General features: G+C 35.6%; 1 non-coding gene across 1 annotated transcript; it reads right to left on the bottom strand.

Moving 5' to 3' along the window:
* Positions 1–8,952: 8,952 nt before the first annotated feature.
* LOC121102662 lies at positions 8,953–9,059 on the bottom strand. Its single transcript, XR_005834778.1, has one exon. It is a non-coding gene; the product is annotated as a U6 spliceosomal RNA (small nuclear RNA).
* Positions 9,060–21,593: the final 12,534 nt, after the last annotated feature.

The following is a 21,593-nucleotide window of genomic DNA, read 5'->3' as shown; positions in this document are numbered from 1 at the left end:
TAATTTGATTCATTATTTTTTAATGATGCAGTCTTACCCTATTTTATTTTGTTACATAAGCTTAAAATTATTTAGGGTCATCTAAATATTAAATTATAATATTTGCTTACCGAAGATTGATGGAGAACTTTCTAAAAGCTGAGGTTTTGAAAGTCATGTAGTCTCTTGAAATGAGGGGAGTTTACAACTTCAGCACAGCATTCAAGCCCCCTCCTCAGCACTTGAACCCCCTACAGGATTTGCTGTTTTCTCCGCCTTCCTTGTTGTCCTTAAATAATACGCCTTCTCGGGGCACCTGGGTGGCTCAGTCAGTTAAGCATCTGCCTTCAGCTCAGGTCATGATCCCAGGGTCCTGGGATCAAGCCCTGCATCGGGCTGCCTCCTCAGCAGAGAGCCTGATACTCCCTCTCCCTCTGCTCGCTGCTCTGGCTACTTGTGCTTTTTTCTATCTCTCTGTCAAATAAATAAATGAAATCATAATCTTTCCCTCCTCAACAGTTCCTTAGCTCTTTCTCAACCATTTCTCTGCCTGGAATGCTCTTCCCCAGAGTCTACAAGGCTAACTTCCTCACCACCCTCAAGTCTGTCCTCAAAGATCCATCCCTATCATCTATTTAATCCTGGAACATTTGCTCCCACCCCACCACAAACTCCTGGTCCTCTCATTCTAGTTTTTATTTTTATTTTTTATTTATAGTACTCCTCATCTTATACCCTAGATAATTTGCTTATGTATTATATTTCTCGTGGATTTCTTTAACACCCATGTTAAAGGGTAACCCTCCTAAAGATGGTGATATTTGTTTGAACTGTTCACGGATATATTTTAATCACCTAGGACAGAGTTTGAGACACCATAGGGGCTCAGTAAATATTTGTTGAATGAATCAACCATTTTATATGACCGACTTGATATGGTAGATTTGTCTCCATTGCAAAGCAATGCCATGAAAAGATACCCAACATTTTCTTAATTGTTTTTAAAAGTTAGTATGAAAACATAGATTTTGGCAAAGAGGATAAATAATTACTGAGGAAAAAGAATAGTTATCCCAAATGTGATGTGATAGCTCAGTTTGTATTGTCAGCCCCAAATCACAAGATCATTCAGACACCTGCTTCGTTCTTTAGAAAGAATGCTATTAGAGAAATGTGTTTATTGTAGCAAAAAAAAAAAAATCTAACATTTTAACACCAATAAAATTGTAGGTCATCAAAATAGTGTCTGAGCAGAAACAGGTGTGTTGTGAAAGTTTTGTAGTGATACACATCTGAAATAAATAGCAGATTTTGATTCCTTAACGAATAGTTGGAATGTTTCAACCAGAGTAGCACATAACTTTTGTTTTCTCTATTGGAGTTTTTTTTTTTTTCCAAATTGCAGATGCTGTTGAAATGAATTTATCATTTTTTTGGAACTTACAGCTGTGAAACTATTTTTATCTCTTTAAAACTACACTCTAGTTTATATTCAAATGAAATCTAAATAAATATAAACTTTTAACCTGAAAATAAATTAAGTGTATAGAATGGTATCTTTTAAGACACATTTTCACTATAAACACACAATTACTAAGCACTCTCACAATAAATGCAACTTTATCTGACATTATATTTGCTGAATGAGACAAGAATATTAAAGAGCTATTGACGAAGGAGAAATGTTCAATAGCAATCTCAAGTTTACCTTATGGAGGAAAAAAATGGTTTTCTTTGAAGAGTGCAAGAGATTTAATTAAACATAAAATAAGGAAAAGGTTACTTTCTATTAAAATTTAAAAGGTTAAGACAGTAAGTACAAAGCAGTCCATGACACCATTTTTTCTAAATTCTCACTTCATTTGCATCATACAGAGCAGATAAGTCATGCACCCCCACACCCCAAAGTGGATGACAGAGGTGTGTGTATTACATAAAAGAACATCTGTTAGTAGGTTTCTCATGAAGAAATGGGAAGGGCAAAAGCTTCCTTCTTTCAGAATTAATTTGATAATGAGAGTTCTCTCTGAAATCTCAGATGACTCAACACAGAATAGCACAGAATGTCAAAGCGTAGAGGGAATTTCCAATGTAAATTAATAGGCTGATGGTAATAAGTAGATGCAGCACTAATTCCTCCTTTTCTAATTGCTAATATAATCATAATACGGTAAGACAATATGGGAACACATGAAAGTAAAAAAAAAAAAAAGGACAGGTCTGCTTATTATTACTTCAGTATGAGATGCAGCAGTAAAATTGAGGCAGAGGGAAAACTCAGTTGTTACTGGTGGTGGTGGTGGTGGTTTTTTGTTTTTTTTTTTAAATCATCTTTCCACTGAGGGAATTGCTCTATTTCCAAAAATGAGTTCCTAAAAAAAGAAAACTGTAGTCTGTACTTTGAAATCAGGTGCAATTATCCTATTAGCAATTGAAACCTTTCCCAAATTAGGAGAGGCTTAATTTAAATTTCTTAGGTCTAAGGTAATTGGATTGACTACTCACTAATAACTAGACTGCATTTACTGGGATGGTCAGTTCTACAGTCCTGTGAGTGTAATCTCCAATTGAGAATCATCAGGGAACATCTATGGAAAATTTCTGGCTTACAATGATTTTTTTTGTGCTTAATTTAAATAAGTCCCAAAGGGAATCTAAAAGTTGCTTTGAGTGCCCTAACATGGTGATTGGAAGTAAGGTTCTCCCATTGATAGAAATATCCTTTTCACAAAGACTTTTTTGTTGTCATATATAATTATCTCAAATAAAATAGACAGTTAATTGATGTTATTTGAGGAGATGGGAGGATTATTAGAGGGAGAAGAAACATGTTTTTGTATATTGAGTTGTTATTCATAAATTGCTCAGTGCCCCACTTCTCAACTAATTATAAAGAAGAACCCGTAAATTAAGTCATATTAAGATATCAGTGACTAATATTGTATTAAAATTTTTGTATTACTCTTTCCAAGATTGTTTGCATCTTCAAATAGAATGTCTAGAGGTGGAAATATTTTAATTTATATAAAGAGTTTCTAGATATTGGTACAAGTGGAAGACACATTCGAATGGATGCTACCTTTCAAATCAAATACCATAGTACAATTTCTATTATGCTCATAATGAGTGTCCTTCTTAGATATTAAAATGAAACTTCTCATTGGTTTCTGGTTGTGGATAATATAAAGTGCGGACACTTCATTCCAACTCTCTCACAAATCAGCTATAAACCCTGAACAGTATGCAATGATCAATTATTTGAGGAATCTTCCAAGTAAATATATTCACAATAGCCAAAAGGTTTCGAAAGATGGATGAACAGATAAAGAAGATATGTTATATTTATACAATGGAATATTACTCAGCCATAAAAAGAATGAAGTTTTGCCATTGTGACAACATGGTTCTACCTTGGGAATATTATGCTAAGTGAAATAAGTCAGACAAAAGCATTTATCACATCATTTCACTTATGTGTGTAATCTAAACAAACAAAGAAACAAAACAAAACCCAGACTCATGGACACAGAAAACATATTGATGGTTGCCAGAAGAATGGGGGGCAAAATGGGTGAAGGGGATTAAGAAATATAAACCTCCAGTTATAAAATAAATAAGTCATGGGGGAGTAATGTGCAGCATGGGGAGCATAGTCAATGACATTGTATTAACATTGTAAGGTGACGCATGGTAACTAGACTTCTTGTGATTACCATTTGTAATGTATACAGCCATCAAATCACTATATTATACACCTAAAACTAATATAATATTGTATGTCAGTTATACCTCAGTAAATTTTGTAAAATGGTTTAAGAAATTAAGGCTTGAGGGGCGCCTGGATGGCTCAGTCAGTTGAGCGTCCCACTCTTGATCTCAGCTCAGGTCTCAATCTCGGGGTTGTGAGTTCAAGCCCCACATTGGGCTCCACACTGGGTGTGGAGGCTACTTAAAAAAAAAAAAAGAAAGAAAAATAGGTTTGAATATATTAGTAAACGGATATCTGTACACAAATCATACAAGTGGAAACATTGCTATAAACAAATGTGACAAGAGAATAAAGCCTATGATAACTGCAAAGATACAGATTCAAAAGAAAAAGCCACAAAGAATTGAAGGATTTAAAATTAAACTTAAAAATTCACTAGAGACAAAATATTTGCCGTGAAAAATAAGGCAGAAATATGCTTGTGTTGAGCAAAATTGTCCATCTGTCTCTCTGTTGCATTCGAGAACCAACCAGAGACTTCTTGTTTCCTAATTAGTATGGAAGACTGAGCTGGCATTAGTGCGAAGTAGACAGCAGTGCTGATCGCAGTTCAGTAACTCATGTCGTTTGTCATGTAATATGACCCTAGTGTCTGCATATTTCTTTTAATTTACATTGCTTTACTTGATACTATTAGGTGAAATTCAGCACTTCTAAAATATTCTGGGTTATTCATAATTCTATTACTAAAAGATTATAATTCTGGATATGAGATTGGTATGTGAAGATAGATTCGACGTTTGTTGGTTGTCTCCCTCAGTCCATTCCTCCTTATTCTTTTCTTAAGAATTTTCCATTTGGGAGTGCCTGGGTGGCTCAGTCAGTTAAGCATCTGCCTTGGACTCAGGCCCTGATCCCAGGGTCCTGGGATGAAGCTCTGTGTTAGTCTCCCTGCTAAGTGGGGAGTCTGCTTCTCCCTCTCCCTCCATCCCTCCCCCCCTGCTCATGCTCTCTCTCTCACTCTCTCTCAAATAAACAAGTAAAATCTCAAAAAAAAAAAAAAATTTTTTCCATTTCAGATCCTGTTTGTTCTGGGGAAGCTGAGTCTATCTCTGGGACCTGGGACTAAGTGTAAGCCAGTTAGCACATTCCATTCCTCTGGCCACAGAATTGCTGCAGGGAAAGGTATATAATTCTGAATTGATCCAATCAAAGTGAACCTTTGAATGTGTGCTCAGATTGCTGGGACAAAAATACCCTCTCTGCTGCTGATAAAAAGGAATGCTTTTGTATCCATGAGACCTATTAACTACCTTCTTGGGATCATGATGGTGAGTGACTTAGGGTGACATCAGTGCTGAAAACAGCAGAATAGAGAGATTGACAAAAATTAGATATCAGGCCTGTCCCAAATCCAGCTCCCTCTTCTGCACTTTTCGGTTATATAAATCATATAAGTTCCTTAACTGCTAAGCCAGTATGAGTTGGTTTCTATAATAAATAACAGTATCATACCTGCTACAGAAGGAAAACTAATGTTTTTTGTGATAGGCAGAATAACGGCCGACAAAAGATGTCCACACGCTAATCCCTGGAACCTGTAAATACATTGTTACATGGCAAATGAGGAGTTGAGATTGGACGTGGAACTAAGGTTGTAATCATCTGACCTTTAAATGCAGAAATTAGGGGCGCCTGGGTGGCACAGCGGTTAGGCGTCTGCCTTTGGCTCAGGGCGTGATCCCGGCGTTGTGGGATCGAGCCCCACATCAGGCTCCTCTGCTGGGAGCCTGCTTCTTCCTCTCCCACTCCCCCTGCTTGTGTTCCCTCTCTCGCTGGCTGTCTCTGTCAAATAAATAAATAAATAAAATCTTAATAAATAAATAAATAAATAAATAAATGCAGAAATTATCCTGGATTGTCAAGATGGGCTCAAAGTAATCACAAGCATCCTTAAAATGAGAAGAGGGAGGCAAAAGGTGAGTTAGGGTCAGAGTGATTCAACTTGAGAAAGATTCATCCAGCCATTGCTGGTTTTGAAGATGGACGTCTGGAGCAAAGTGTCAATGAAAGTGGCTAATCACCAGGGACTGGAAATGCAAGGACATGGATTCTGCCCTAAAGCCTCCAGAAGGAACACAGCCCTGATAGCATCTTGATTTTAGCCCCCATTTTGGACCTCTGGTCTCCAAAACTTAAGATAATAAATTTAGGTCGTTTTGAGCCACCAAGTGTGTGGTAATTTATTTTACAATAGCAGTAGAATACTAAAATACCACTAGTTAGCATTTCCTATGGAAATCTCTCCCTCATGTCCCAGTCTTGTTTAGATGTCCCTCCCATACCCTTCTTCAACACCTTGTCCACAGCTTGGATAACCTCTCTGTACTTCAGCATGTCTTTCTTTTTTCAAATATTTTTTCATTTTTTATTTTTTAAAGTATTTATTTGAGAGAGAGTGGGGGGGGAGGGTCAGAAGGAGAAGCAGACTCCCTGCTGAGTGGGGAGCCTGATGTGGGACTTGATCCTGGGACTCCAGGATCATGACCTGAGCTGAAGGCAGTTGCTTAACCAACTGAGCTACCCAGGTGACTTCAGCATGTCTTTCTTAAAAATAGGGACATTTTCTTACATAATCACAGATAGTTATGAACATTCAGAAGTTAATATTAAGACAATAATGACACAATAATAGTCTTCATTCAAATTTTATTGTCCAATTAATGCCCTTCATATCAAAGCACTTTTTTTTTTCTGATCAAAGGTCCAATCAAGAATCACACACACATTGGATTTAGTTTTCATGCCTTTTCAGTGTCCCTTTTCTGCAACATTTTCTTAGTCCTTTGTTATTCACATCAATGACATTTTTGAAGAGTACAGACCAAATATTTTTTTGAAAATCCCTTAGTTTGTTTGATATTTCCTCATGATTAGATTCAGGCTTTGCATTTTGGGCAGGAATACCATAGAGTATTGTCCACGCACCCTGTCGGTAAGGAGTCAGATGATGTCAGGTTGGGCCAGTTACTGGCGATATTAATTTTGATCACTTGGTTAAGGTGGCAACTACCATTTTTATGTACTATAAAATTATTAATTCCCTCTTTATAATTAATATGTATCTCATAAGGAGATACTTACAGATTTTTGTCTGCTAGTTTTAATATCTATGTGCGGTCCTTGCATGAAAAATTATTCCTGTAGTGATTGCCAAATAGTGATTTTCTAATTTATTATGTCTATTTATTATCGGAATTCTATTCTAAGGAGGTTTTTTTTACCTTATGTATTCATTTAATTTTCTTTCATTTATATTTATTAGTATGGACTCATGGATTCCTCTTTCCTTCTGTAAGTTGTAATTCATTACTATAATGATTTATTTTGCTCTGCTATCTCACACTAGGCCGGTGGTAGTCTTTTCAAGCTGACTCCAGTGTCATTCATGTCCCCATGAATCTTTGAATACTTTCTTATAGCTGGCACAAAATTCTCTAAGTTCTTCTAGTACTTTCCATATCCAGGCCCCAGAGTCAGCCATTTTCTCAAGAAGATGGTATTTTGAAATCAAGATCTCGGTGTTAGTTGTGGTTTTTTGCTACTAGTATTTCATTGCTTTCAGGTCTTTTCGGCAAACAGACCTACCAAATAGGAGATTTGAAGTCTTCAACCACAATTCTGGATTTGTCTACTTTAATTTTTCAATCAGATTTTCCTTCCTGTAATTTGAAACTCTGTTGGTGCAACAGTTAGGATGGCCATATTTTCTTGGTAACATGACCCATTTATTGTTATAAAATGTACCTCTTTGTCTGTGGTAATATTTTTGTTCTGAAGTTAACTCTGTCTAATATTAATATCGTCCCTCTCCTGTTCTTTTTGCTGTTTGAAAAACAGCATTACTGAGATTTAATTCATCTATCATATAGCTTATCCATATAAAGTGCTTTTTTCAGTATTTTTAAAGAATTGTGAAACCAATACCATAATCTAATAAGAACACTCTGCTCCCCTAAAAGAAACACTGTATTTATTAGCAGTTAGCCCTGTCCCTACTAGACCCCTACACTCAGGTTTAAGCAACTACTATTCTACTTTCTGTTTTTATAAATTTGCTTACTCTACACAGTTCATACAAGTAGAATCATACAACATGTGGTCTTGGTGACTCTCGTTTCACTTAGCATAGTATTTTCAGTCTTCATCCATGCTGTAACATGCATCAATACTCATTTATTTTCATAGCTGAATGCTATTCCATTGAATAACGTATTTGTTTCCTATTGCTGATATAACAAGTTACCACAAATTTAGTGGCTTGAAGCAGCATAAATTTATTAATCTAATAGTTCTATTGATTGGAAATTCAATACAAGTCTCACTTTGTTAAAATCAAGATGTTGGCAAGGCTGCATTCCTTTCTGAAAGCTGAGGAGAATCCATTTCCTTGTCTTTTCCACTTTTAGAGACCTCCCCCTATCCTTGGTTTGTGGTCCTCTCTCTCCATTTTCAAGCCAACAAAAGCAGGTGGAGTTCTCACGTGGAGTTTCTGTGACTGACTCTTCTCTCTCCTTCTTCCAATTTTAAGGAGCCTTGTGATTACGTTGGGCATCTTGATCTTTCAGTGTAACCTCCACATCTCAAAGCCCATAACTTATTCACGTTTGGAAAGTCCCTTCTGCCATGTACGATTACATATTCACAGGTTCCAGGGATTAGGACTCGGTCATATTTAAGGGCCTTTCTTCTGCCTACCCCATTTGGATATGCCATATTGGTTTATCCATTCATCAATTGATGGACATTTGGGCTGTTTCCACTTTTTGATTATTATGAATAATGTACTTGTGCATTGCACGTGCATATGTCTCCATTTCTCTTTGGCGTATACTTAAGACTGAAATTGCTGGGTCATGTGGTAACTCTGTATTTTACTTGACGAGAAGCTGCTAAACCATTTTGCAAAGAAGTTGCATAATTTTATATTCCAGCAATCTATGAAGGTTCCAGTTTCTCCACATCCTCACCAACAATTGTTATTTACTGTGTTATTCACTGTAGCCATACTCACATTTTCTTTTCTAATTAATGTTTGTATGATAAATTCATTTCCATTGTTTCACCTTCAACCTATGTATTTATATTAAAGTGGTTTTCTTGTGAACAGCATTAAATGCATCTTACATCATCTTATGTTTGTACGTATACCCTCGCCCTTTTAATATTAATTTCTATAACAAATTTTTGAGAGCCAAGTTTTTGAAAATATGCAACCCTTCACAAATTCACCTGTCATCTCTGTTCAGGGACCCCACTACTCTTCTCTGTATCATTCCTGTTTTAGTATATGTGCTGCTAAAGTGAGCATTCTTACAATAATGTTCTTACTTGCCTTTAGCCCTACTAACTTATAGGCCTTGTGAGGGCAGAGATAATGCCTCATCTATTTATAATTGTCATTCCTAGCTTTGTGCCTGAAGTATTTGTCGAATGAATACATGAAACTTCATAGATTTTCACTGTACACATTTTATTCAGAGGGCTTATCCCATGGTTGTCAATTGGCTCTCAATTATTTTGTGTTGGAGGGACAGCTGAGAGTATTGGTTATACACTTGAAAGGGAACTGGATTGAACCCACTTTTTCCCAAAAGGTGTTTAATTAACCTTTCGATTCCATCAGTTTCCAACTGTTTAACAAATATTCTTTCTCCCAAGTCAAAGTTCTTTTTAGTCTGATATTTATGTGATCTTTTTCTGGACTGGCTTGACATCATGCTCATTTAGTATTGTCTTATTCTGCTCTACATGATGCATTTTGATCAACTAACATTCCATCTAACAGATGTGTCAGTAAAAAGATAGCTTTCCAGTTGCATTAGAAATAAATTTGGCACATGGTTGACACTGTTCACACACAAAGGACGAGGTATCTGGTGAACTGGTGTGTCATGGCATCATAATGCAAAACAGCAAAGTATTTATTAAAAGAATATGTTAAAAAATTTTAGATATGGCAGTATCTGGAGTTCTAAAGAACATTTCATAGATGTTAAATCTGTATCTTTTTTGTGTTGTTGTTTTAGAGTCCGCTAAAGGATTCATCAAAAGTAATTTACAGTTAGAGGATCTGTTTTCATATTACCATGGAAGGAAATATAATTCAGTTTTAAAATTTAAATTATGGACAAAGCATAGACTCTTAATCCTGACTCATTAGAAAAAAATGAAAACAGCCAGTGTTTTTTTTTTATAAGAGAATAGACATTGCAAGCTTTACTATCATCTAAATGTAAAATCTGTCTTTAATACCCTAGATTAAGTGGAATAGATGATTTTAAAAAAATAGGTATGGACTGTTTTTTACATAAAAAAATTACTCTGAATTGTTTTCTAGTTCTTTTCTATTTCTCTCACTTTTCGCCCAGCTCAAGTTAAAATTCCTTGAGGGTAGGAATCCTGTCTTTTGGTTGTTTGGTACTTTCATAGCAGTGAAAAGCATAACATGCATACATAGTAGGTGCTGATAAATGTTATTTGAAAGCATGCTGCCTCTCTGACAACTTCTGTTCTGCCCTTGCCCGGATGCCTCTTGCAACACTCTTCTTCCTGTATGGCTTTATTTCTTGTTCAGTCTCTGCTCAGATGTCACCTTGTCACAGAGGCCTTTCTTTACCATGTTGCATGAAATCTCAGTTGCTTTCTCCCTGGTCCATTGCCCTGTAGGACTTTTCTCCACTTAAGAAATGAAACTCTGATTTGTCTGTGGGCAGAATAAGAAAGTATGCAAGAAATTCTGACATATATTTAAACATGAGCTGAATTTGTGTTATGATGGTAATATAAGCTTTTGTGGAAAATTAGAAGCAGTATAGATAAAAGAAAAATTATGTTTTATCCTGCAGTGACATAAACATGCTTAACATTTAAATTTAACACTTTCCGGGGTTTTCTTTGTAAATATTAACTTATTTTATTTTCTACTTTCATTTCTGAAGTTTAGAACACAAAATATATATCATTAAATTTTTAATTTAAATGACAATTGAATATAATTTACCATTAATTTTAACTATTTGAAGATTGAAAAAATTAAAAAGGTGTGTAATGTGTGAAAACAGTTCAAAATGATATGACTGTTATCAATATACCTTTCTGTAAAAAAGTAAAAATACCATCAAATTTTCTTAAAGTGCATTAAGAGAATTAAAGATTTTAACATTATTTAATTGATATTGATAGATATTTTTTAAATTTTATTTTCAATTGACTAAATAATGATAAAAAATTTTATACAAAACAAAGTTTTTCTGTATCTTTGCCTCTGTCTTCTAGAAAATACATAATTTCAATTTTAAAAATCCAGAGTAAAATTAACCTATAGTATTTGACATCCTTAAAGTCAACAGAAACAGAGGCCAAAAGATTCTGTGGCATGTTTAATTACCAAAACTGACATACTAACATTCTGATTAAAATATTATTTCTATCTTAGCATTGCTTTTACAAGATTCAGTTTAGGTCAACACGGAAATGGGAATGAGAGAGAACAGTTATGATGACGTTTTGGCTATATGGTGCCAGTGAGAACCCTGAGATTTCCTTAACTGAACTCCTTTTCTTGTCTAATACGAGTCTGAGTATCTTATATTGATGCCAACACCTACTTTGCGGAATTGTTATGAAGACGAGAAATATTTACCAGTCAGGAATTAAGTACAATGCACATAGTAGACAACAGCACACAGGAACTTATTATCTGATGCATTCATTTGCAACTTAAGTTTTACTGTTTGCTCATATACTACTCCAAATTTGACTTTCTGTCTGCCTGCCTGTCCTCTCCTTCCTTCCTTCCTTCCTTCCTTCCTTCCTTCCTTCCTTCCTTCCTTCCTTCCTTCCTTCCTTCCTAAAAATGTCTCACCAACACAAGGTCTCAGCAGTTACTTATCCTTTAGAGGAAAGTGGAATGCTTGCTATTATGTCTAGCTTTTCTAACTGGTTATGTGACAGAAATTGTTCTTCTCTATTTTCCTCCTATGAAACAGAGATATTATCTGCTTACCTATAGCGATATAGTAGGTGGTTAAGAGAGAAGATAGTACTTGCAAATAGCTTTCAAAAATCTAAAATATTTAAAACTGTCTTTTCATTTTACACATTTTATCAGAGGTTATAAATTGGTGGCCCTAACTGAGACCCTGAGACTCTATTTGACATGCATATGCAATTTCCTTTAGAAAGAGCCTGTGTTCTCCAACTTACCATATTCTTTACAACTCCTGTGTTATTAGGCCATTTTATTAATTTTTATTAATTTGCATTTCCAGTTGAATTATTACCAAGGTGAAAAATGAAAACTGATTTTTGTGGAAACGTCAAGTCATTACTTTGTGAAAACACTTTTGGGTTAGCGCATCCTCAGGGTTCTTTTAGCCATATCAACCAGTGTCCTGTTGTTACTTTCAAGCAGAACTTAGGAGGTTTGTGAGTTTGATTAGTAAAATACATAAAATTACCTTAATTATGAATGTAGGTAACAAACCACAGTAGTATTTAATTATGAATGTAGGTAACAAACCACAGTAGTATTAGCAGTACCTACACGCCAATACTAATAGAAGTATTTTTTATCCTAATACGGGTTTTGCAGATATCGTGAAAAACTGTTCATCTTTACTTTGAAATTAGAGTTGTTGTGAAACCCACTGCAAGATCGTGTTATCAATGTGTTATTCAAGAGCATACATTGCTATGTCACAAATGCATCCTAATACTGTTTTGATAATTGTATTTCAGAATAATTTCTTTCCTTTGTATCTTTTGTAATCCTGTGTGTTTTAGTTCATGCCTTTAACAGCTTTCTTCTGAGAAGTACCTTGGCAAGAGAGAAATAAAATTAGAAAGAAAACAAAACAAAAAACTGAGGCTCTAAAACTGTGTTTCTTTATCCAAAGAAAGTTCTTATTAATGGAGAACAACATATGTATCAATTTGGACTGTCACATAATCTTTTCTATTCAGTGAAAGAAAACATATTGGAAATTATTATCTCCCAATTGCAAAATTATTCCTTTAGTAAATGTTGCTGTACTTAGCAGCACCTTTCTCACAAACACATTTATATGCACATTTTATCTTTTAACACACTTAGCTAAAAGAAGCACAAAATGCTTTAAAATTATGTATTAAGAATTTATTACACCCACCACTATATTTGCATAGACTTGAAAACAGCAAAGTAGCACCGTGTAAATCACTTACAATATGGATTTTGAAAATCTGGACAAAATATTCAAATGTAAAATTTTAAATAGTAGGCCTGGACTTTGATGAGTCTGTTACTTCAGAAATACACAGTTGTTCTCTGCTGCAACTGTCCAATTTATGTCTTCCACACGTTGGAGTACCAAGCAGCATTTTAACCTTCATGTCAGCTGCGAGCTTGTGCAAAAAAGCAGTCACTCTAGATGTGCCAGGTGCTTCTGTGTGTCATTGAAACTAGAAGTGTGAAGAGATTCTGTTCTGTGGCTTTCGTCTGATCAGAGTGTGAGCAAGGATTATGCCTCTGCTGAACAAATTAAGTTTTTTCTTACATGCTTCCCTGAGAATTGATTATCAGAACTCATTCAAGAGAGCAATATGACATTAAAAAATAATCAAGCTATTAAAAGATAGTTGAAATACTACAGGGTTTTATTTAAACTTTGTAATATTACCCTCCCCCACACCCACAAGGGGAAAAAAAATCAATCGATATGGAGAAAGTATGCAGATATTATAATTTTATATCCCCAGCCTGAGTTTCTCCTTTTAACAACATATCCTATATAGGGTCTAAGAGAATAGTAATATTTTATACATTAATAATATTTTACATATTAACAATAATGTTCACCATTCATGTTAGATTATAAACTCCAAAATGTGGTGATCTTTCTTTTAGCCCATCATTCCAGTACAACATTGGAATGCTTTGTTGGTGAATGGATCCTAGAGAGTATCGTAGAACCATGAGGAATTGAGACAGGAAAGGGAAGGAAGCCAATAAATAGGCTACACAGTGGCTCAATACCCCTGGAAAATTCCAGAAGGGAATGTGGGAAACATGTCAGAAGCTGGGATAGTGAGTTTCCAGCTCTCATCCATCATTGGCTTAAAGCTACTCTGGAGGCATTGATGCTACTGCGCTTGTCACTTTTTGTGGGTCTCGTGCACAGATCAACAGAAGAGGAAGCCCTCAGGTACAGACCCTCAAATGATCACAGGATAAGGCCTGCTATACCTGCAGGACGGATGAGCACAAAGAGGTTTGGGGGAACCTACTGTGCCTCCTACAATTGCCATACTAAGACATGATGAAGACCATTTTTATGTGATTCATAAAAAAGAAGTTACATGAGATTAGGAGAGAAAATCTCATAGCAATTCTGACAAAAGTGTACTAAAAATTAAGAAAATTTACCTTCGAATGCTTCTTTAATTTTTGCAGTTATCATAATCATTTAAAGTTGTTCGCATGTTATTAAAAAAAAACTTGGGAGAAAGTAGGTGGAAGTTACAGGACAAATACGTGCAATGAGGAAAGGAAGAGGACAAAATTGCAATAGTGAAAGAAAGCAGAATCTGCTCAGTCTCCCACAGTATTTCAGCACAGAAGGCATGAAACAAAAACCAAGGGCAGATATCTCATCCTTCACTCCTACCATGCAGAACTTACACTGTGAAAATTAACAGCTTTTTGCTTCATCAGAATTAAAATCATACACAATTTGCAGACATACACTCACACTTTGGAAGTAGTTATATATATATATATAATTTTGGAAAGAAATTATTCATTCTACAGACTCCATTGGAAAATGCCTGAGAATTACGGAAAATTTTTCACTGTGAGTTAAGAGTGTGTTTTAATTCTTTTCCTCTGACAAGAATATAAACTCTGAAATCAGGAACTCTTATTTTTTTAAATCATTTACTAATACAATGCCTGTTATATAATATTTACACTGTATGCTGTAGTTGAATGAGTGAATTTAGTTGAATGCGTTCAATGAGGTCGTTTCTATAATCTAGTGGCTCTTAAAGGGGGATAATGGGAGATGATCCCCCTCCCCCCATTTGTCAATGTCTAGAGAGATTTTTGGTTGTCACAGCAGAATGGAGGATGTTACTGGCATCTAGCGAGTAGAGGCTAGGGGTGCTGCTAAACGTCCTACAATATACAGGACAGTCTCCACAACAAGGAACTGTCTATCTCAGAATGTCAACAGTGGCCAGGCTGAGAAACACTGCTATAATGCCTATCAGTGCTTGGTCTTTCACGTATTCTATTTACACATTATAAAATGTCCTACTAGTCAAGAATGAGGACATTGCTCTTTTGTCCAATATGAGTCTCAACTAATCACACATAAAGTTATTTGATTCATTTTCAAGTTAATTTGTGTGTCCAGAGTTTGGGTTTCTCCAGAAGCCAACCCAAAGACAAATAGTCCCACACATGTGGTTTTTGAGAGGTGATCACTGGAGATACCAGTAAGAAGTAGGAAATTCGAGGAAGGGCAAACAGGTAAGCCCGTTAAAAGTGTGGCATTATCAGCATCAAAAACCACAATGAGATAGCACCACGCATCAGTTAGAATGGCAAAATTAACAAAACAAGAAACAACAAATGTTGGCAAGGATGTGGAGAAAGGGAAACCTTCTTACACTGTTGGTGGGAATGCAAGCTGGTACAGCCACTCTGGAAAACAGTATGGAGGTTGCTCAAGATGTTAAAAATAGAGCTACCCTATGACCCAGAAATTATACTACTAGATATTTACCCCAAAGATACAGATAGTGAAAAGAAGGGGCGCATGCACCCCAATGTTCATAGCAGCAATGTCCAGAGTAGCCAAACTGTGGAAGGAGGCGCAATGCCCTTCAACAGATGAATGGATAAAGAAGATGTGGTCCATATATACAATGGAATATTATTCAGCCATCAGAAAGGATGAATACCCACCATTTGCATTGACATGGATGGAACTGGAGGGGATTATGCTAAGTGAAGTAAGTCAAGTAGAGAAAGACAATTATCATATGGTTTCACTCATATGTGGAACATGAGCAATAACACGGAGGACCTTAGGGAAAGGGAGGGTAATTCGAAGGGGGAGAAATCAGAGAGGGAGACGAACCATGAGAGACTATGGACCCCGGGCAACAAACGGAGGCGTTCAAAGGGAGGAGGGTGGAGTGATGGGGTAACAGGGTGATGTGTATTAAGAAGGGCACGTGTTGTGATGCACACTGGGTGTTATATGCAACTAATGAATCATTGAACACTACATCAAAAACTAATGATGTACTATTGAGTGGCTAACTGAATATAATTAAAAAAATAATAGTGTGGCATTATCAAGATATTTACCACTGTGGGCAACTGGAGCTAGGTCCTACTGGAAGACTGAGTAGATTCCAGCTCAAAGGTATCCCAACTGAGAGGTGGGGAGGCTAGGGTATATACCTACCAACCCCCTTTCATCAGTGTCTGGAGGCTGCTTTCAGGGGCTTGGACTCTTAAGCACTTCTGAGCTTGGTTGACTACCAGGTTGAGTACACTTCACAGCCAGATAAAGACTTTAGGTAGAGAATCACAGGTGTTCCTCTTAGGCAGCCTTTGGTGTGACAAGGAAAGGCCAAGAGGATCTGGCAGGCAAGGACAGTTACTTCATCATGAAAGGTCAGGTTTATGAGCAAATATGAGTTCATGTGGGGGTTATATAATTAAGATGGTTTGCAGTGAGTTTTTAGTAAACTGTTACTTTTCCTTTTGGAGATTCATTATTCCTGGATCCATATTATTATCCTTTTGATAGAATCACAGAATCTTAGAATCATAGAATCATGAAGCCTTTCAGTGTGTCTAAACCAACCTCCTCCATAACTTGGACAAACAGATATTTAGCTTCATTTTAAGCATTCTTGCCCCACTCCTTTCTAACTACTTGATTAATTTAATTGATCCTGAATCAGAAATAGTCTGTTTCCTTTTGTATTTTTACCTTTTCTTATGGATTAATGAATGTCAAACTAGATCTAGTGCTTTCAGAAATACCTTGACATTAATTGTTGATTTATTTTTGGAAAACTCTATTAAACCCAAAAGAATTAGCCAAATTCTATTCAGAAAATGGTGTTTGAAAGTTTCCATATTTTGTGTACATTTGTAATTTAAATATTAATGAAAGCTTTCCATTAAATACTCATTCCAAATAGGTGTGTGATACTAATTTATAAGGAAACACAAAATTAGTTTTATAGAAACTTCTAAAACTAGTATAAATCAGCCCTCAATGCAATATTCATCTCTGTCCACACATTATATTAAAGTGTGCTAAAATGTATAAATTTAACCGTGATACATAGGAGCTGAAGGCTCTTTTACATGATTTATGGGATCACTGAAGGATTTATTTCTCCTCCCCAGTCGTTTTTCTACCATCGTCTCAAGATTTATATTATCCAATCAGGTAAAGACCACTTTCAACCCCAATTGAATAGGTCATAACTTTTCTAGAAAGGTATATCAGATACTCTAGTGATGTTCTTTGATTTGACAAATCCTGAACAGGAAAAGTTCGGCTGCTAGGATTTCCAACATCAATCCACTCTTCCTTTCTTACAAGTGTTTTTTAAGTCTCAAAACACAGAAAGGAACTGTATAGGTCAACTTCTCAAAAACTGTCACCAAAAACCCCTCCCAAAAAACAAAAAAAAAAAGTTACCAAGGAAACTGTTCAATTTATTCTAAATTTAATTTCGAGAAAGGTTACTAGTATAGATGATTTTATGGTAGTTACAACAATTTACTGTCATGCCATAAATGAATTGTCATATGCATTTTAAGTTTATTCTTTTCTTCAAAGTTTGATTAGATGCAATATAATTTTTGTGCCCAGTTGCATTTAGCTCACGTTTTATTCACTGCTATTATTTATATCACACTGTAGAGAGTTAACAAAGGGCAAGAACAGGAGATAAAGACTTTTTACACACTTTACATGTTATCTTATAAATATTTTATATAAGGTTGATTTAAGAAGAAAAGTTTGGTAGTATTAAAACCATCAAAAATATTATTTGAGACTTTTAAATCATGCATTGGAACTACTTTTCAAATACTTCATGCCAATTATGTTACAGAAAAGATTCTAACACTATGAAAGACACTAGTGTTAATGTTGTTTTACAAGAAATATATTTCTTGAAGAATTAATTTATATATTTAGACAGGGAATCTGGCGTGAGTGCCCTAGTTCCATTTGTGAAACATGGATTCCGTTTGGTATCTTTGACAAAGTGCTATAGCAATCAACCTGGTTTTTATTTAGCATTTGAAAGGACAATCAGCCAAATTCTAATCTCAGATGTGTGAACTTATCACATATTTCATGAAATATGCTGCTTTGCAGTATCAAAAATGGATTTGAGGCATTTATGGCAAAGCACAGTACGAGAGAGGCACTTGAGGGTGGATGAATTCATTTGCAGGGAATGAACTTGGGGCTTGACTCGTGCCTTCAAGAACCAAGAACACACGACTTTTATTTCTCTCTTCGTGTTCCAGTCGGCTCAGGAAATCTTATCAGTGGGCAGAAGAGTGAGGCTCACCATGGTGCGTGGGAAGAAAGGAGAGCTTCAGAACTGGGAAGCCACAGATTATCTGAGAGCTGCTAGGCGCACAGATGGGTTTGTTTTCCTTCAGCGATCCCTGATTGAACCAGCCATTGGTCATTTGTGTTCTCCCGCTTAGCTCTTCGTGAATTTCAGTTATGCTGCTTTTTACAGTGAGTTCGTATGCTGCCGAATACGACCACTACTTCTTACATAGGCTTTCTTGATTTCATTCTTTCCTCTCACTCACGGCACCTCACAGTGGATAAAGCTGTAACATTAGGAGTTGGCAAAGAACGTTTGGTATTTATACAGTTCAGTCAACCTTCTAAATCTCTGGTCTTCCATGAAAAGCAATCTGAGATGTTTCATCCTTTGTGGCCTCTCCCTTGAGTCTGAGTGAAACTTATATGTGTTATTAAGAGAAATATTTACTGCAGGAACCCATATCTTGTACATTTTAAGTTTTACGTTTTGTAACCTGATAATCTATTCTATACATCATATTTCCACTCTATGGTATATAATTATGTTTAGTTAAATGCAGATTTTTGACAAGTTCTAATGAAATACCCCCTTGTCAATTTTTATTTATTTATTTATTTATTTACTGGAGCTATGGCTCTTAAACATTATTATTCAACGTGATTAATAATACCTTTTTTGGATGTAGACTGCATTCTCTTAGACACTCAACTATTCTGAAGGAGGTCGCTTTATTTTTAAACATGCAGTTCAATTGAAACTGACATTATGCAGTTCAAAAATATATATATTTCGTCCCCTTTCACTTTGAAGAATTACAGTCCTTGAATGCATTTCTTTCCATTATTAAGAACAGCTACCTGAAGATCAAGTCCTGTAGGCAAACCAAATGCCAGCCTTTACCACACACTACCTGTTTTAAGTGGGTAATTTCAAACAAGCACACTCAAATGTATTGTCATTCTTCCCTCTAGATACTGTTCAAATATCTCATCTGCAAGAGATTCTCAAACATACGTATTTGGTGTGTTTTATTGCAACTAGCCCTTGTCACTGTGCAGTAAGATACTGTGCATGATGTAGTAAAGACTGCAAATCAAGGACAGAGATGAGTGAGAGGGATCAACATTAACCTGCTAAGTGGCTCTGAAGAAGATCGTGATCCTTTAGTCTTAGCCCTGACTCTTCCATTGATTCATTGTGTGACAGGGAAAAGTGTCTAATTGTTTCTTCTGACATTTTGCAAAGGGGTCCTACATCTTTGAGGAATATTTAGAGTTATCATGTAATAATTTCTACGTTTCCGTGAGTAATGTTGCCTATAACCATTAAACATTGAAAAAACTGAATGTTCTGTCTAGACCACATTCATTCATGAAGCCGTTGTTAATGTTTTTATTATTATTTTATTATTGTTGTTCAGTAATAGGTTTAATGCATAGCAACCGTAGACCCTTTTAAAGTGTATTTGCATTCCTGTCATTTAACATCACCAGAATGAATCTCTGAATATGAAACATAGTTACCTAACAGTTTATAATATAAAAATCCAATGTGTACAAAATTAATCAGCAGTGCAGTTGGACGAGCCCGTGACTGATAAAAACTCATGGAATATTTCAAAATCTAGTACAGATATTGAATTTTTTGCCAGAGTTACATATTTACTATCTTGCTTTCATTGATGAATCCTGTCTTCTCTAATCCATTATTTTGGCCAAGTTTCTCCTAATTTTTATTTAGCATAACATTTCACTAAACTGTGAAAATTTGCTAGATGGTTTAAATTCTACAAATACTTGCTGAGCCCCTGCTGTATGGCTGATGCCACAGAAGGGACTAAGTGTCTAACTCACAAAGATACCCATAAGAAGCCATTCCTTACGTGAGGACCTCAGGTTTATTCAAACACTCACAATCTATGAAATGACAAGAGCCATGATTAGGGAACAAAAAGGGTGGGGGTTACTCATGGCACAACTGTGAAGCCCAATAAAGAATAAATCATCAAAATTCTTTGTGATCCATTTTTCAACCAATATTTATTGAGTACTTACTATGTACCAGGTCTTATTCAAAATATTAGAAAAGTGTCAGTGAACAAAACAAACAAAATCCCTGTTCTGGTAAGGCTAACGTAGTAGGGGGAGATGGAAAATAAATTGTAAGATATATGTATAAATAAGTATCATAAATAAATAAGTAAATTATGGAGTATGCAACATTTGACCATTCTCCCCCTTCAAAGCAAATAAACTTATATCCTGGTAAAGGGACATATTTGGGGACGTTTTTAAAAAACTCTTTAAGTCACATTATTCATGTTGAATATGCAAGTATATTTGAAAAATACGAAATAAGTTCCAGGTTGACTTTCCCAGATCTCATACTTTATTGCTACTAAGATGCACATATCTTCATGTATTTATTGGGTCTGAAAACAGAGTGTATCAATTAATCAATAGGTTGTAGCATCTGTTGTCAGCTGGGTAGCAGGTGTAGTGAAAGTTGGCACTGGCTATGCATGCACAAACTTGGATTTCATTCATGGTGGCATGATGTCATTCATGGTACAACCATTACCATTGGCCTTTCAGCTAACACAGCATTAATGAACCCGTTAAAAAAATGTATGAATCCTGGTTGTGATCTAAAATTTTTCATTAATTGCCAGATTTTCCCTTTTATTCATGAAAATAATTATTTTCAAGTGAGGGAAAATTTTTCTGATATTTAAAAGCCATCACAGAAGAGATCATCTGTTTGGGTTTTACACATGAACATTCCATGATCAGCAGGTGAAAAAGACAGAGACCATCTGCTGCAATTAAACAAAGAAGGTTTCATTCAAATAACTAAATAATTCCTATAAGCTATCAGCAGGAGAATCAAAAGTCAACACGTTAGCTCTTTTTGTCATTTGGAGTAGTTCAATGAGGTTTGTGAAGACCAGGATATCTTTTTTTAAAGATTCATTCTTGCATGATTTGAGTTGTTTCATCTCTACCACTCTGTTGGGTTTTTTTTTTTTTTAATGTATTCAAGTCAATTTATAACAATGATGTAGTTTTCTTTGTAAATTCCATTATGTTTGCATAGCTACTACTCTGTTATGCCTACCAGGTAGACTTAAAATTTTCCACCAGTGTTATGAGGATGGTTAAGCGCAATTGTCTAACAGCATGACTGAAGATAAACAGAGGGGTGTTGAAGAATTGAACACGTACCTCAACTCCCTCTTGGTACCTGTCAC

Source organism: Ursus maritimus, unplaced genomic scaffold (assembly GCF_017311325.1).
Source record: "Ursus maritimus isolate PB19 unplaced genomic scaffold, ASM1731132v1 scaffold_14, whole genome shotgun sequence".
NCBI classification, from domain to species: domain Eukaryota; kingdom Metazoa; phylum Chordata; class Mammalia; order Carnivora; family Ursidae; genus Ursus; species Ursus maritimus.
Note: the sequence above shows the minus strand (reverse complement) of the source record. Positions and strands in the feature narration are given on the sequence as shown.